At 40.8% G+C, this 18,361-nt stretch overlaps 1 protein-coding gene across 3 annotated transcripts in view; it reads left to right on the forward strand.

Moving 5' to 3' along the window:
- PRLR (prolactin receptor) overlaps nt 1–18,361 on the forward strand; it is a 187,872-nt gene that overhangs the window by 88,006 nt on the left and 81,505 nt on the right. For all 3 annotated transcript variants that reach the window (XM_075079162.1, XM_075079163.1, XM_075079165.1), the window contains one exon: nt 9,209–9,299. The gene's annotated coding sequence lies outside the window, so the exon portion shown is untranslated. The remainder of the gene's footprint in view (nt 1–9,208; nt 9,300–18,361) is intronic.

Here is an 18,361-nt window from a genome sequence, read left to right on the forward strand (position 1 = left end):
AGTCTTGGAGTATGGAAGCTAAGAGGCACCCCAGGTTTCTGAAAATCTTTATTCTGGGAAAAGATTACTAATGCACAGTGAGAAGTGTTTTCATTTTTCTTACTGTTGTGGAAGGAAGGGATAGTACAAAAGGATTGTGTCAGGGCAATACAGCATTGTTGGAGGTGATTGTTTGAGAGAGAAATGTACCTCGATTGTGACCAAAGAAACAGGGACAAGTCATTCCAGGGGGCCTCATGTTCCAGTCTTCACATAGATAAAGTAAGGCACCATCAGAACAAGATGGAATTACTAATAAAAAGATGGAGACAACTATTTCATCAAAGCTAGGAGGTCTGTAGCTGAGGCACTCACTGTAGCAAGGAAATTTGCATTCAAATTCTGGATCTGAATCAAGGAACAGAAGGTCTTGAGCCTGTGTTTTCTATAACCTACTATTGTGCTGTTTGAATATTTGGGAAAATGTATTTTCTTTAACAGGACAAACTTGTAATGATCTTTGTTTTCCTCCTTCTTCAATGCTGAATCTATCAAAGAGCAATGAAAGCTCTGTTTCACGATGCAGCCATGCCTAAGAATCTCACTTCTCCACATATGTTACTCTGCTCATCCTGTGTCAGAACTCAGGTTTGAGTTCCATTCCCCAGCATTCCAAGATCCAACCGTGAATGCTCCAGCACCAAATTCTTGAAACATGGTCCTTTGCGCTGTACAAACTGGCAGGTCAATGTGCAACAAAACACACCATTCACTGTCACTGCTGAGTAGATCCTGGAAACAAAGGAGTGGTTAACATGATTGCTGTTTTCTGGCTCCAGTAATATTTAATTAGCAAATTCAGACCAGAAGGAAGGCTCTAGAAGGAGAAGAAAAATAGCTTTTCTCCTCCTTTTTCCTGTTCCTGCAGTACTGGCTCAGCTGAGCAGCAGCACCCTGAACTGAGTTACCAGCTAATGCCAGAAACTAGGAATAGTGGAGGAAAGCATTATTCTGGAGTATAGGCACCAATCTCAAGTGGAAGGGTTGCCTGTCCCTTTTCAACTGAAAAATATGGTTTCTTTTGGATGCAAGAGATAGTGTTGGGTTGATTCAACATCAATGCCTAGTACTGGAGATTTAAGACACAGTATGATCACAAGCATAATAACTTTAGGATAAATGACTTTAAGGCACCTACCACTTTCCTTGTTGTGGTTTGGTCTGACATTTGGTGTCAAGTAAGAAAGAATATTAACCTTGAATATGTGTCAACTAAAGAGTATTTCCATTATGCATTACTTGTAATAGCAAAGATAAAGAAATTCCAGGTTTTATTTCCTACCCCTGTCCTCCAATGCACTATCACTCTGTCGTGCCAATACAGTTGTTTGTTTAGTGATAGTATAAACTGAATCACTGAGATGACTCAGGCTTTAAGAAAAATTGTAGGTTATTTTTTAGTACAAACTCTTTCTGTGATTGCCTCACAGACCCATAAGCAGCTGTATGAACCCAACTGAATAAGTAAGAAACTGCAGTACGAGAAAAGCAGTACAGTTAGGAAAGCTTCCTGAGATAGCTGTATTGGTAGACATCAGTGTGCTGTAGAATTACACCTATAGCATTTGGAAGAGGTCAGTGTAACTTACAGTCCTTGTATAAATGGTGTCTGAGCTGAGGACTGTGGCCTTCTTAGCTGGGGAACTGCTGCCTTTGTTCTGACCACTGAAAATAGATTAAGCTTGACCTAAACCTGAAATGTCAAGTTTCTTTATACAAGAAATCACAACTTTATATGTACTACACATCCAACACCAGGTAGATACAGTCTAGAGTGTATGGACTGGACTCCTTAAATAGGAGATAATTTTCACTGGATCTATAGGACTTTGTGTCCCCACACACACCCATTACCATTATTTTCCACCAGACCTTAAAGCTTTCTTTTTCTGACAGTGGGAAGACTGGCACTCACAGCTTAATCACCAATATCACATTCCCAAATTTTTTACTTCTCAGTCTTCTCAGATAGATCATTCTATCCCACCACATGGGGATCCTACTGCTACTTAGTTGTAACAAATATACTTGAGAAAATTGCTGTTTATGTATTTAGCTGATCTTAATCCTCTCAGGAAAGACAGTGTGTGCTCATTCCTACAAATGACAACTAACTTTTCCCAACTCACAGAGGTGTGTGTGGCTGTTTTCTGTGCTTCTGGAGACAGGTAGCTGAGTCACAGGTCACCCGGGCTTGGAAGGTCTTCTTAAGTTGTGTGATGGACTCTTTCTACGACTCTTGCCTAGTAACTCAATGAAAGTCTAGGTATGTCATGGTTTGTAGTGTGAGCTGTCTTCATTCAAACAGAAATGAGGGAAACTTGTTGCAGGTAATGAACAATACTCATGAGTTCCTGAAAAATGTCTTTACTGTATTTCCACTCTTGTGTTTTGCTTTTCAGCTAAATGCTGTTAAAAGACTGCTTACTAGGTTCAACAGCTCAGTGACTATGTAGGGCCAGCCTTAATGGCTACAAAGAACCGCTAGGCATATTTTAATAATCCTTTGATGGCAGTAAGTAAAGAACTAGTTTTTCATTGGCTTTTACATTGTCACCTTGATGTTAACTTTTAGCTACATCCTCATACTTGAATCAAAACTCCACAGGGATTACTTTCAGTGTTTGCCTGAAGCTAAGGTACTTTAAACAGATTGGGTTTAAGTGTGACTGCATAAGAGTTTAAACCATCTCCACCTACTCGCTTGTTGTCTGACTGATATTCTTCTGATTTGTTCAAGGAGTTAAGATAACCAAAAAACAGCTCTACAAAAATAAAAGTGATTGGATTTAGTTCCTTGAACTGATTCATTGCAGGTTCAGGTGAATACTGGAAATGATACTACAGAGAAGGTAGGAATATCCAGAGTTTTTTGGGCAGGACCGCTGAAATGAGTTCAAGTACAGAACTATACCATATAACTTAACTGCTCAGCATCACCCAAAAAGACTAGAAGAAAATTATACCTTACTACAAAATGTGAAATTTATTTTTTCGTAGGTTGACATCTGTAATTTATCAGTAGTTTGGAGATAGTTTAACAATCTCTCTCTATTTATAGAAATCTATTTTCAAGATAGATATCCATTAGACATGCAGACACCCATTTCTGTTTTACAGTTGGAGTAGCTCTGCATGTTAAAATCATAGAATCATAGAATCATTAAGGTTGGAAAAGACCCTTAAGATTATCAAGTCCAACCTCTAACCTATCACTGCCAAGTCCACCACTAAATCATATCCTCAAGCACCACGTCTACCCTTCTTTTAAATACCTCCAGGGATGGAGACTCAACCACCTCCCTGGGCAGCCCGTTCAATGTTTGACAACCCTTTCAGTGAGGAAGTTTTTCCTAATATCCAACCTAAACTTCCCCTGGTGCAGCTTGAGGCCATTTCCTCTCGTCCTATCGCTTGTACTAGGGAGAAGAGACCAACCCCTACCTTGCTACAACCTCCTCTCAGGTAGTTGTAGAGAGAGATAAGGTCTCCCCTCAGCCTCCTCTCCTCCAGACTAAACAACCCCAGCTCCCTCAGCTGTTCCGCATAAGACTTGTTCTCCACACCCTCCACCAACTTCATTGCCCTTCTCTGGACACGCTCCAGCACCTCAGTGACCTTCTTGTACTGAGGGGCCCAAAGCTGCACACAGTACTCGTGGTGCGGCCTCACCAGTGCCCAGTACAGGGGCACGATCACCTCCCTGTTCCTGCTGGCCACATTATTCCTGATACAAGCCAGGATGCCATTGGCCTTCTTGGCGGCCTGAGCACACTGCTGGCTCATGTTCAGCCGGCTGCCAGCCAACACCCCCAGGTCCTTTTCCTCCAGGCAGCTCTCCAGCCACTCCTCCCCAGGCCTGTAGCATTGCATGGGGTTGTTGTGATCCAAGTGCAGGACCCGGCACTTGGCCTTGTTGAATCTCATACCATTGGCTCAGCCCAACAATCCAGCCTGTCCAGGTCCCTCGGTAGGGCCTTTGTACCCTCCAGCAGATCGACACTTCCACCCAGCTTGGTGTCATCTGCAAACTTACTGAGGGTACACTCAATCCCCTCATCCAGATCATCAATGAAGATATTGAACAGGACCGGCCCCAACACTGAGCCCTGGGGAACACCGCTTGTGACCGGCCACCAACTGGGTGTGACTCCATTCACCACCACTCTCTGGGCTCGGCCGTCCAGCCAGTTTTTAACCCAGCACAGAGTGCACTTGTCCAAGTCATCAGCTGCCAGCTTCTCTAGGAGGATGCTGTGGGAGACAGTGTCAAAGGCCTTACTAAAGTCCAAGTAGACAACGTCTACAGCCTTCCCCTCATGCACTAAGCAGGTCACCTTATTATAGAGGGAGACCAGGTTAGTGAGGCAGGACCTCCCTTTCATAAACCCATGCTGGCTGAGCCCGATCCCCTGAGTGTCCCACATGTGCTGCGTAATGGTATTCAGGATGATCTGCTCCATGACCTTTCCCGGCACCGAGGTCAGGCTGACAGGCCTGTAGTTCCCCGGATCCTCCTTCCAACCCTTCTTGTAGAGGGGCATCATATTTGCTAGTTTCCAGTCATCTGGGACCTCCCCGGTTGACCAGGACTGCTGATAAATGATGGACAGTGGCTTTGCGAGCCTCTCTGCCAGCTCCCTCAGTATCCTCAGGTGGATCCCATCTGGCCCAATGCACTTGTGAACATCCAGGTGAAGGAGCAGGTTGGTGACTGCCACCTCTTCAACAACTGGGACTTCATTCTGCATACTATCTCCATCTCCCAGCCCAGGGGCCTGACAACCCCGAGGATGACCAGTCTATTAAAGACTGAGGCAAAAAAAGCATTAAGTACCTCAGCTTTCTCCTCATCTTTCCTGGCAAGGTTACCTTCCGTATCCAACAAAGGAGGGAGATTCTCCCTGGCCCTCCTTTTGTCACTGATGCATTTATAAAAACATTTTGTGTTATTTTTAACAGCAGCGGCCAGTTTAAGTTCCAGCTGGGCCTTCGCCTTCCTAATCTTTTCCCTGCATAACCTCACAACACCCTTGTAGTCCTCCTGAGTCACCTGCCCCTTCCTCCAAAGGTGGTAAGCTCTCCTTTTTTTCCTGAGTTCCAGCCAAAGCTCCCTATTCAGCCAAGCCGGTCTTCTCCCCCGCCTGCTCGACTTATGGCACATGGGGACGGCCTGCTCCTGCGCCTTTGAGACTTCCTTCTTTAATAACACCCAGCCTTCCTGGACTCCTTTGCCCTTCAGGACTGCCTCCCAAGGGACTCTGTTAACCAGACCCCTTAACAATCCAAAGCCTGCCCTTCTGAAGTTCAGGGTAGTGGTTTTGCTGACCCCTTCCTTACTTCTCCAAGAATCGAGAACTCTATCATGTCATGGTCGCTGAGCCCAAGACAGCCTCAACTACCACATCACCCACCAGGCCTTCTCTGTTCGTAAACAGCAGGTCCAGCAGGGCACCTCCCCTGCTTGGCTCGCTTACCAGCTGCATCAGGAAGTTATCTCCCACACACTCCAGGAACCTCCCAGACTGCTTTCTCTCTGCTGCATTGTCTTTCCAGCAGATATCTGGTAAGTTGAAGTCTCCCATGAGAACAAGGGCTAGAGATTGTGAGACTTCAGCCAACTGCTTGTAGAGTACTTCATCTGTCTCCTCATCCTGGTTGGGTGGTCCATAACAGACTCCCACCAGGATATCTGCCTTATTGGCCTTCCCCCTGACCCTTACCCATAAGCACTCAACCTTACCATTACCGTTGTTGAGTTCTAGACAGTAAAAACACTCTCTAACAAAAAAGGCTACCCCTCCACCTCTCCTTCCTTACCTGTCCCTTCTAAAGTGCTTGTAGCCATCCATTGCAGTGCTCCAGTTGTGCGAGTCATCCCACCATGTTTCTGTGATGGCGACTACATCATAGTTTCCCTGACGTGCGATGGCTTCCAGATCCTCCTGTTTATTTCCCTATGCCTTATTTCACTTTATATATCATACCATGCTTTAGGTATTTTCCTCTGTTCTAATCTGTATAAGGAAAAAGCTAATATTATAGTGAGTTTTATGAGAATAAATTCAGACTGGTATAACTAGAATGATTGCCTCTCCCTTGCTGAAAATGTCCAGTCTGTTTCCTAACTAATAATCTCAATCCTGTTATGCTGCCAGAATGAAATAAACACCCTTATTGTTTAATCAGCTTCTTGAATGTTGAGCATTCAGTGTCCAATAACTGATGACTGGCAGCTCATTAACTCCCATATAAACTGCCTCATGGGAAAAACTGAAGCAATTAAATCAATGAATTAATGAGTTTGTTACCATCTATTAATTTTTTTCAGCTGTGTAATTTTAACAGAGTTAGTTAAATTTATTTGCTTTTCTTTACTAATCCAGGTCACAGCCTGCTAGTGTAGGTACTAGTGAGGGTTAAGCTGAAGCAAGAAACCTTTTTGTAAATCAGTGCCACGTAAAAACAGTTTAGTCAGGTTTGATATAGCACTAGTCATTAAACACTGCCTTCAGTCTCCTTGCTTCTGCTGCTTTCCCCATGGGCAGCCTCCCACATTTAGCTTGGTGGGAGGCTAATTTTCTATCCAGCCTGAAACTCAGGTCCAGGAGTCCTTGTCTGCAGAATGGGTTGTTAGCACAATCCTGCTAAGCTACAGAGTAGCTTAAGAGTTAGCTCTTTACTGCTCTAGCCCAAAGGCTTCATGAGCACTTCCTGGTACGTGGGATACAAACACAATGCAAAGCAGCAACATGTGGGTCACTGCAGCTGCTGGCTTGCCAAGTGCAGCATTCCACGTGGGGCAGATGATGTGCATGCCCTTCTCCACCCTTTGTTTCCCATTGCCTTGGTCCCCAGCTGTGCTGAAGAGATTTGCCTCAAGAAATTGGTAAAATTTTTCTTTAAAAAATCTACTAATGCAAATGTTCTGGAGCATTTTACAAAGCAGATATCTTACCATGTAAAACATAAACTGAAATCAAATTACATGACTTGCACTGAAGCTGTCTTCTGTGTTGCCTAAAATAGACCACTGAAGTTAAAAATACATAGGGGAGATTCTGTGTTAATTTTACACTCACGCAAAGACTCTGTTTCTTTGCTTAGCTTGTTGGAGAATTCCACAGGCAAGGCACATGATAGAGTAAACCACAGCATGGCACCAAACAATGAAGATTGCAGGTGCACAGAAAGTGCAGTTTGTTCAAAGATACAGTTAAAGCTGAACATAGAGATCCCCTGGAGACATACCAAAATAATACTGATTTACAGGTATGCTTTCTGCTAGAAAACTATTAACTAATGTAATCTTCAGTTGATGTCTAAATCTTAAAAAGAGCCTGACCCTGTTACAACTGACCAGAAGTCAACAAGGATGAATTTGGTCAGAAGAATGTATATTTAAACAACTACCTTGTTTTTTAAAAAAATATAGCATGGTGACTCCTAAAGGCCAACTCTAGGGGTTGATCTTGTTGTGCTAGTTCTTTAGAAAAACAAAATTAAAAATAATTCTATCCTGAAGATTTTTGTTTCATCTTAGAATCATAGAATCATAGAACGGATTAGGTTGGAAGGGACTTTTAGAGGTCATCTAGTCCAACCCCCCTGCAGTGAGCAGGGACATCTTCAACTACATCAGGTTGCTTACAATTTTCCACCAAATATTTTCACAAGAAAAGACTGCTTTACTTCTGAATGTCAATATATTTCAGATATTTTTAATTAGAAAAAGGGCTTTTCACACGCTTTTTAAAAGGGCCCAGTACTATTTCATCTTGTCCCTTTCCTTCAGTGTTTTACTTTGTTTCAAATATGTGTTGATGTTTGTAGGTAAGAATTATGTCCTCTAATCCTCTCAGCTCCCACAGAAAATGGACACGGTCTAGCAGGAAGAAGGCATTAGGTATAGATGTAGTTCTGTTGAGTTCAGTGTAAGAACACAGACAAGCCAACTATTCTGTTGGCAGAATTGGGCTTTGCTGGATCAGAATAGGTCACAGGATCTAACACAGAACAGCTGAAATTTAGATTACATCAGTTGGTTCTGAATTTGATTTTGTTAACCACAGCAAATACAAAAGTGGAAAAGAATCCTAAAGCTGGAGCTCTAGGGACCACTTTCAATCCCCAAGCAAGACTTCTTTGTAAGGGTTCTTGAAGGTCTGAGTTACATTAATGATGTGACGTTCAGGAAAATATTTTCTTTGAAAAACATCTTAATTTTCTCCTCAGAGTTCTGTTCAAAACAGTAAGTGCTTCAAAAATTGATTAAAATACACACTAAATCTCCATGTTAATAGTGTTTCTTTAGAGGTGTTTCCAGAAGACCTCTGGAGAAAGCAATACTATATTTGCTTCTGCTTGATTAATTCTTGATGATGAAAGAAATAATGAAATCACTCCCGAGTAAAGTGGTCAGCAATTGCCATGGAGGTAAATAGGATGAGAGGAATGTAATCATGTAGAGCAGTTTGGGTCACACAATAGCTTAGAGCCAGGCATACAGTGCGTTAAGCATAGTTAGGTACAAAACAGTAGATAGCAAGTAGTGAGTAAGGCAGATAATTTTTACAGAGTGGAGCCTGTATCACTAATTCTGAGAACTGCTGAGGCTTCATGGAGTATGAGCAACTCGAGTATTGTCACTTTAATGCTGTAGGCTAACATGAGATCTCAACAAGCTAGCCTCCAAAACAGGGCAATTTTGCTTACAATCTCTCTATGCACCATTACAAAATGCATTCTCATGTACCTAGTATGTTTGTACATTTTATGAATGCTGCAGAAATAGAAGGGTGCAGAGATCTGCAGTATTTATGGGGGAGTTGAAGTCGGTGTCTTAGTGTGAGGAGAATGTAAGGGACTCAGTCTAGTTATTCAGAAAGAATAGCTGACTTAATTTTTAGGTAATCGTATAAAAAGAAAAATTATTAAAAGCCTTTTCATCTGGGGTTATAGTCATTGGAAAAGATCACCAGAAGCTACAACCAGAAAACTTAAAATTTAATAATATCCTTTCAGTTCTGAGCATGATTCTCCCCATCCCCACCCCCAAGGTAAGTTATCAGGGTTAATGTCCAAATAAGGACTTTATGGTAGGCATCCATATGGAAAAGTGAAGCATAAGCTGAGAACTGACACACATACTTTTTGTGTCGATTGACAGGGGAAAAGCCACAACGCTGCACTTCAGCCAGGAGATTTGGAGTCAAAGAAGGTTTCTGAAATCAGTGGAGGCTGCTTGAGAACAGAGCCTGGTAAGATCGCACTGTTCCTTCTGCCCTTTTTCTGGATGATACATATTATCTTGAATTACTTGGTTAAAAGAATGAAATGTATTAGCCTCAGATGCTCAAACGGTACTAGATGTTCTTAGTTTTCCTTTTGTCCCTGAACTCTGTGTTTCCAAACATCTTGGGAATTACTCTAGTAACAAGAAGTAGGCTATGCTAGAGCTGGGACAGAGCCCCACTGCAAGTATCCCATTAGAAACTTAAGACATGGGCAAACTGCTGCTGATGTAAAATTCCTATTAGTCTAGGTTTATAGAGTATTTCTGTATCATGTTATTACCAAAAATGTATATAAACTTTAAATTTCAGTTTTAAAGGCAACATTACTCAAAGAAAAGTAATTCAAATTATTTAATTTAATTAATTCAATTTTATTTTATTTTATTTAATAATGTACCTGCCCCACAGTTTAAGTATTGGAATAAACAACTTACATGTTAGAAAATATCCACTAGGTTTTGTGTTTAATGAAAAGAGACACAGAGTTGAAAGGAAAGGCTTTGGAGGATACACTTGCAAAAACACTTCAGACTTTGTTAAGAAGGACATTTAGGATCAAGTCCACTTAAAAAGAATATTTGCAGGTCAATTTTATTTAATATAATGAAACGCCTTGTGGCTTTGACCTAGATCTGTTATTTCATCTTCAGGTTTTTTTCTTTCAACTAGATAGAGTGCTACATCTATGTATGTAGGTAATTTCTTTTCAAGTATTTTCCTCAGGTTTATGGAACGAAGTTGGACAAGCAAACCCTGGAAGGCTATCTGAGGACTTTGTATTTCTTTAGAAACTAGTATCACCAGAAAAAAAAAGGTTATTTTTTTACAATAATTTGTTCTTGAAAGAGATGCGTTTGTTTGCTTGCCATTTTAATTTTCATGTGAATGTGTGTAACTGTGATTTTTTTGTAAGAATTTTATTCCTTGACTAGAAGAAGTAAACCTGAGTTTATAGCTTGAAACCCTATATATGAGAAATAAAATATTTCATTAAAAAAAAAAAAAGCACTTGCTTTTAAAATTGCGGAATACTTTTGGAGCAGTTGAAATGATGAATTGACAAACATCTGGGCTAAAGCCAATCTTTGTAAGACAATACCAGAATATGATTTTAAAGATCTGAGAACCACAAAAACAAGGGTGTTTTAGAAACAGTGACAGAAAGTCAGCCTGCTAATACAAAACATACTACCTACGGATCTGAGAACAGTGCCCCAAATTGCTAACACACAGCAACACACAGCGTCGGGTTTCAGCATTGTTCTTAATTTCATAAACTCATACAGATTTCAGTAAATATTTAACTTTTCTCCGGCATTGATTTGTACAGTTATAAATCACTTGGTATTTTTGTTTTTTCAAGGATTCACACAAAATTTCTATTTAGAAATAATTTGTTGAGTTCCCAAGTCATCTCCTAATGTCGGGGAATGGAGAATCTCCATGACATAGCTGTGTGGAAGCAGTATAAGGAAGCAGAGCATGTAATTATAAAGTCTGTTCATTCTTGGATATTACGAGATGATGACTCAAGAATGTTGTGTATAAAGAATCTATATTAAAAGGCAGGTTGGGAGAAAAAGATGCAGGCAGCTATGCACTGCTCAGACTAGAAAATATGCAGAACTTTAGAACAGTTCTTTTAAGGTAAAGACAAATACAGAAACAAAGAGGAAGTAGAATGAAATGCTGAAGAGTTTGAGCTAGACTAATCAGGTACCTGGCTGTGTAGAAGTGCAGTAAATCTCATCTAACTTCAGTAAAGCATATCTTTTGCTGACACATAAGAAACTATGGGATTGAAAATTTGGATTTAGAAAAGGATTTGTAGGGCTGTACCTCTGTAGATAATAACACTAGCAGTGAAAGGAAAGTTCTTCTGTAGAAGAGGCTTAGTTTTGAAATTCCTTAGGGTGAGTGTTGGATCTGAATCTTTAATACTTGTTTTAATCACTTGGACACAAAATCTAGGAATATAGTGACATTTCCTGGTTATGCGAAGTGCACTCTCAGTATCAAAATGCTATATGGGAAGAACTAGGTGACCCTGAGAACTACAGTAATGTAAACAGGACGAAATTCAGTAGTACAAAGTGCAAGTCCAGTGGAATGGAATGCAAGGACTGAGAGTAGACTAATAACAAAAATTACTGTTTCAGCCAGAAGCTCATTAGTTGGAAGCAAAGGCAAATTATTTTGGCAAGTACAATGCTAGGAGGTTTGGGCTGCCTTAGCTGAATTAGACGACTGTTAATGATGTTATGCAGAGATCTAGTGAACACATCAAAATAATTTGTGAAGGTCTACTCATTCATATTCAAGAAACATGAATTAGAATTGGAGCAGATTCAAATAAAGGCTCTATTTTTACTATTCTAGTAGCCTTTCTTACAAGAAGATACCTAAAAAATAATCTGTTTACCTAGCAAAAAATCCAAGAAGGAATAAAATAATAGGATCATAGAATGGGTTGGGTTGGAAGGGACCCTTAAAGATCAACAAGTTCCCATCCCCACTACCAAGGGCAGGGACATCAAAGCCTCATCCAGCTGTCTGCTCTCTGAGGAGCAATATTGTATTATAGAATCATGGAATATTTTGGGTTAGAAGGAACCTGTAGAGGCCATCTAGTCCAACCCCCCTGCAGTGATCAGGGACATCTTCAGCTAGATAAGGTTGCTCAGAGCCCTGCCCTGCCTGACCTTGGATGTTTCTAGGATCATTTCATAACATGTTGTACAAGAATGCCAAGGGGACGCTGTAACACTGAGGACAGCAAGGAAATGAAAATGCAAAACTCTTCAAATTGTCTGAGCCACAAGAACAAGTAGATGTGAAATAGAGAATAAACTTTAGTGGGAAATTGGAAGATGAATCCTTTTCATTAAAACAATTAAAGGCTGGATCACTTCCCAGTAAAACCAGTCACAGCCAAAGGAATAGCTACTTTTAAAATGTGTCTTGATTCATTCATTAACAGGTTTATGCAATACGGTTATTCATAATAGCAGGTGGCTTTGCTGAATCGGGTGGTTTCTTCCAGTCTTTGCTCCCAGTTGTTGCCTCTGTGAGGGTGAATCTGTAGAGAAGGCTGTGGATGACACATCACTGATATACTACAGATCTACCTTGACCCAAAAATTATTTTTTGAAGACTGAACCATGATACTAGTGTCAGCTCTTTGGAATTGTCTGGTTCAGCTATTATTTCGATTGCCTGCAGCACATTATTTTCATTGCAGGTCTAGGCAGGGGTCAGAGCTGGTTCATTTATGCAGGGGCATTAGATTTGCTCACTGTAGAGCTTTTGACATATCAGTGAAGAATATGAAAGGCTTAATTATGTATTTGTGAAGCTAAGGTGCTGCCTGTGCTAGGAAGGAAGTGTTTCATGGCACCTGGAGAGGCCGTGATCCCCTCAAGCACTGGGGTTACGATGGTCGGGCAGCACTGGCAGGACAGGTCTAGCCAGTGTTCCCACAGCTTACTTGACTGTCTTTCCCAACACTGAGCTTATTAAAAAAGGTTTTGTTGACCTCTTGCTTAGGTTAGTACTTTTAGCATTATTATACTACTAATAGTAGATTAGTACAGGTTGCCACATTGGTGAGTGGGGAGATAGCCTTGAACTTGTGCTTTTCTTTCTGAGTGCATAACACCTACAAAAGGTTTTGGGAGCCTTGCTTAGGGAATATACATGTTTAACTGCCAAACTAAATAGAGGCCTATGAAGGGCAAGTGCTATGTGTGTTTCTGTAGTCCAGCTCTGTGCAATGGAGATAAGCTTTTCACATTGTTCTCTTAGTTTCTTACTCCATTTTTTTTTATCAGGCATCCAATAACATTCCTGACTGTGTCCAGCACCATGGAAACCTGCAACGTGCACTCGAGTGGGAGTACTCATTACATAAACACTTCTGGTACTTATGCGCTTCCCACAGAACTTTTGGAGCCCTTGTGTAACAGTTTTCTTCAATAAAGGAAACTGTATAAGCATTAATCATCAAAATATAGCAAGATCCTGTAGTTTGATGGGTCAAGCAGCTTGCCTGGGTTCTGCAGAGTGCAGTTTGACATTTTTTGGCATTGGCAAGTTCAGGAGGGTTGGGCTGGGCGAATGCATTGGGTTTGGCTGGGATGGAGTTAATTTGCTCTATAGCAGCCCTAACAGTGCTGTCCTTTGTATTTGTAACTAGAAGGTTGTTGATAACAGAACAGTGTTTTGGCTACTGCTGAGCAGTCCTTGCACAGCATCAAGGCTGTCTCTCCAACATCCCCCTTCCAAAGAGCAGTAGAAGTGGGCATAGCCAAAACAGTTGAACCAAGCTGACCAAAGGGATGTTCCATACCATATGATGCCTGCTCAGCAATAAAAGCTAAGAGAAAGGAGGAGAGGAGGGGGCAGTAATTATTAAGGCATTTGTCTTCTGTACAACATCTACGCATACTGACGTCCGGCTTCCCAGGAGGTGGCTGAACATCGCCTGTTGATGGGTAGTAGATAATTGATCTTTTTGTTTTCCTTTGCTTCTGTGTGCAGCCTTTGCTTTTTCTTTACTAAACTACCAAAGCTATCAGCTTATTTATCTAGAAAGCCTGGTGTGAACATATACATTTATGCATACTGCTCAAGGACCTGAACTATTCTCTCTACTCTCTTTTGTCTCCTTTCATAAAGTCTTAGAGAAATGTAGAATAGCACACTTTGATTATACAGTGATCAGTCATGCAACTGGCTATAACTTTTTAGGACTGGGCTTGACGCTACAGCTGCAAGCTAGAGAAGCTTCTGCTACAGAAGGCAGCGAATGCTTCTGTAAAAGCAGAGGTCCTGTTCACCCACTTCTCCCTCTGCTCCTTTATTCTTATCTACCAGTGAGCACTACCTCCTTTGCACTGTCTTTGGTGCTCAGCGGACCTCTTATGAAGCTGATTTCTCTTGCTAACCTGACAGAATTTTTTCTTCAAGGTAGTTTTTTGTCAGTTTGGAGCTCAGCTGGCACATGGAAGTGGGAGCACATGTCCAGCAGTGAGGAGGGCAAGGGAAGTGAGACCTCCCCATTTAACTGATCTACTCAGCCACATTGTGAAAATGCCCCAGCTGCAGTCTCAAACATGATATGCTGCTCAGCAAGAAACTAGGTAGAGACATAAGTCTGTGGTGGTGTCAGAGGTATGTGTGTTCATAATTTGTATAAGCACTCAGCCCTGCAGTGCCCAAATAAGCCTAGTGACAGTAGCCAGGTTCAGCCATGAGCCCATATGGCCAGAGAAGTCCAGAGACATGAGGCAGGTCGGGTATCCAGCCAGGAGCTCAAGGTTAAGGCTCCGAGTCAGCATCCCAATCAGCGGGGCGCCTGGCGCAGCACAGTCATGGCTGCAACACTGCATAGCTCAGGTGGGGGCCAAGTATGAGGCCCTCAGCCTAAATGCCACTGCAGGGCAAAATGAGGGATTGCGCCCACTCAAGATTCTCAGCAGAGCTTTCTGGAAGAGATGTCTTCAGAGCTAGACACTTGCACCATTACTGAAGCTGACCCTGAGCCCAGGCAACCAAACCCCCAGCCTGGGGGATGGTAGAACAGTGTGCTCAGAGCTCTGGCAGCTTTATAAAAGCATTTATTAGTTCAGAGCTAGAGCTGCAGTGAACTAATAAATGCTTTGGTTGGGGAAGGGAGGGAGTGTGCAAAACTTTTTCTCTTCCGGTGCCTACAGTATCTGATTTTTATGTTCTCCATACTGTAGACAGAGAATCAAATAGTACAATAACTCTAAATACAATTTGCTTTCTCCAGAAACAAGAAAATGGTGTGTTTGGAGAAGGATAGACATTTTCTTACAGTAGGAAGTCTTGTGCTCTGCTTTGTATCAGCTATGAATGGGAAAGCTAGATTATAGGATGCTGGATCTTCCCTTTCACATATTTGTTAACTAGCCATACACAGACACAACAGAATTTATAGCAGTTCATGGTTCTAATTCAGACTCAAAAAGCCTTTAAAAAATCACATATATAAAACAAGAAAATAGATATCTTTAATAAATTCTGGTTCTGTCCTTTACTCAGCATATACAGGACAATGACATGGTTAATGAATAATGACTAATTCATTATGACATTTAAAGAAAAATCTTGTCTAAAACCAGCTTACATTTAAAATGTTCTGGTCTTACAAGAAAAATATACTTGTCATCATAATACAGTGGAATTACTCTCTCAAGTAAATTAAAATAATATACTTGGTTTTTTGAAATGTCTTTGGGTGATCAGAGGTCTCTGCCAACTTAATTTTACAGACCATTTTCTTACATTTATTTTGCTTTAACATATTAAAACAGTATTTGGTCCTAATTAAAGAACAGTATTTAAATCCCGCTGTCATCACTTAGTCAATAATTATGTGGCTGCCCATCAGCAGTTTTGACCTAGTCTTACAGACTGTCACAGATGTAATTCTTCCCTCATGCTGCCTGCTGCCCTGAGTCCAGTAAGATGTTTTGCAGAACAACGTTCTGTTCCAGTATCCTGCAAGTCAGTCAAGGCTAGATTATGATGGGAGAATAGAAATGTTGTACTTGAGTCATTCTTAGGAGTCTACATGTGTAGGTGATTAATATTTTTTCACTACAGTCAGGAAACACTTGATGTTTCTGTTACATGAGAATAAAATCACAATATGCCTATAAGGAAGGAATATTCTGGAGGTTTCACAATTTTTTAAAAGTTTGTAAAATATGTGTCTCTTTTAAAGGTATATTTAAGGAGAAATAATAGGTAAATGTGTGTAGTTCGAAGGAATTCCCTTTTCTTTATATTCTGCTGTACAAACTGGGATCTTCTTGCCTTAGTCACTCAGTTCTGTTTTAAGATTATAACACCTGCTAGATTAGTAGTTGCTGCTTTAACTTGATCAGACAGTTAAAATGAAATTATAACAGAGATCGACTTTTCTGTTATGCTTCTAAAGATGAAAACATATTTATCTCTTCAAATTCACTGTCCTGTGCATGAGATTTGAATGTATGGGCAAAGGTATCATTTGATATTCTGAGTTTTGTAAGACTTCTGTTTATGCAAAACTTAAATTTACAAGACCTCCTGAGCGTGGTGAAGATGCCTGCCCTGATTTCCATAGGAAAACCTCTAATTAGAGGTATGCTAACCTGTGTTTTTCTACAGTCTTCTCTCTGTTCCTATTATCCCTCATGTAAATAACAGAATTTTTTTATCATTGTCTTTCATTGTCTAACTCAACTCACTCCAGTCTACAGGGATGAAATAACTTTTTTTCACTGTGAAGTACAAAATCTTTGATTTTGCTTTTTTCAGTTAGGATAGAAAACCTCAAAGTCTGAAAAACCTTTCATAATCTTTATAAACTCTTTCAGACAAAGCTAATTTCTGTGAGAATCTGGAACAGCACGATCAAGATCAGATTTATTCTGTATTACAGTAGTAGCAACGAGGACCCTTTCTAAAGAAAAAAAAAAAAGACCCTCTCTAAAGCAATTGCAAACCTACTGATTGCTGCCATCCTCTAAATTCACAATCAGATTTGACATGAGCTTATCAGCAGCAACCCTTGCCCCGTCTGCAACTGTTACTCTTTTCTGTGTGTAAGCATGAGGTGTTCCAGTTTCCAGTTCTATTGTGTCAGGAAAAAAGGGTGATACATAAAGGACTGCTAAACAATGATCTGAGAAGGATTATATGACTTTAGGAATACTTCATAGATTTAGCCAGTGAAGTGCAATTATTACAGATTGGGTTTTAAGAATTTATTTTAAGTGTGCATTCATCAATCTTTACAGAAAATGTGAGAAGAATAAACCTGAAGACAATTAAGTGTCTTCTGAAATTAATATTTTCCAACCTTTTAGTAATGCACTTCCAGGATTCTGCGAGAGTGACATAGTTGTATATTCAAGTCTGGGGGAAAAAATAATTTAAAAAGAGCACTAAATAAAAAAAATAATTTTGATTAAGAAATGGGGAGGGTGTACTTGTCAGGTGGTGTTCTCACTCGAACGGTCTCAGGTCCTGGGGACGTATCTGAAAACAGCTGAGGCCTTCCCTGGCTCCCAGGGAATGATGGGGCTTAGAGAAAGCAAGTGTGTAAATGGACTTTTTAGGATGGGGCAATCTGAGAGATAATGAATGCATTGCTGTAAAGAAGCTGTCTAGTAACAGCTCACCAGAACCATCACTTTTAGAGGATGCAGATGCTGTCTGAGTATCTAAGAGGAAGATCTGAAGCCATGGAAAGACTTATTTACCTAGAAATCGTGGTCTTCTCCCGTGCTTGAGCACACTGTTTTTGTTAACCCGATAACACAGTTTTTGGTTTTGTTTTTGTTTTGTTAACACTCTTTTGGTTTTGTTAACCCAGGCTGCTATTTACCAGTTTTACCAGTTTAAATATATTTGCATCATTTTGATACATATTCTTTTTGGAGGAATGCCTTGATAACTGCATTTGCTATTTGCTATCCCAGTAGTACAGGATTTTAATTTGTTGATTAAATCCTTCTTTATGAAAAAAATCTTTTTAGTGATCACTACTGCACATCTTTGCACAATGTTGTGCCTAGGTTGATTACTCCAGAAAGTAAATTAGGCACCAATTCCCCTAAGGAGATCATCATTCCACTGGGCCTAGAACCTGATCCTTTTATTTGGTAACAAATATGTTGGTTCCAAACTCCCCAGGCCAGGACTTACATATGCCTCTCTCTGCTGCCTGACCTCCCAGTGCTGATGCTGATGGTTATGCTGATCATTTGGGATCAAAGCTGTTTAGAGGTGCTTAGGCACCTCCAGAGTTCATCAGCTATGTCCAAACAGGATGGGGACCTTTAGGCATGTCATGGTTTAACCCCAGCCAGCAACTCAGCACCATGCAGCCACTCACTCACTCCCCTGCAGTGGGAAGGGGGAGAGAATCAGAAGGGTAAAAGTGAGGAAACTCCTGGGTTGAAATAAAGACAGTTTACCACGTAAAGCAAAAAGCTGGTCTAGAAATCTT

The sequence above is a fragment of the Phalacrocorax aristotelis genome, chromosome Z, assembly GCF_949628215.1.
Source record: "Phalacrocorax aristotelis chromosome Z, bGulAri2.1, whole genome shotgun sequence".
NCBI classification, from domain to species: domain Eukaryota; kingdom Metazoa; phylum Chordata; class Aves; order Suliformes; family Phalacrocoracidae; genus Phalacrocorax; species Phalacrocorax aristotelis.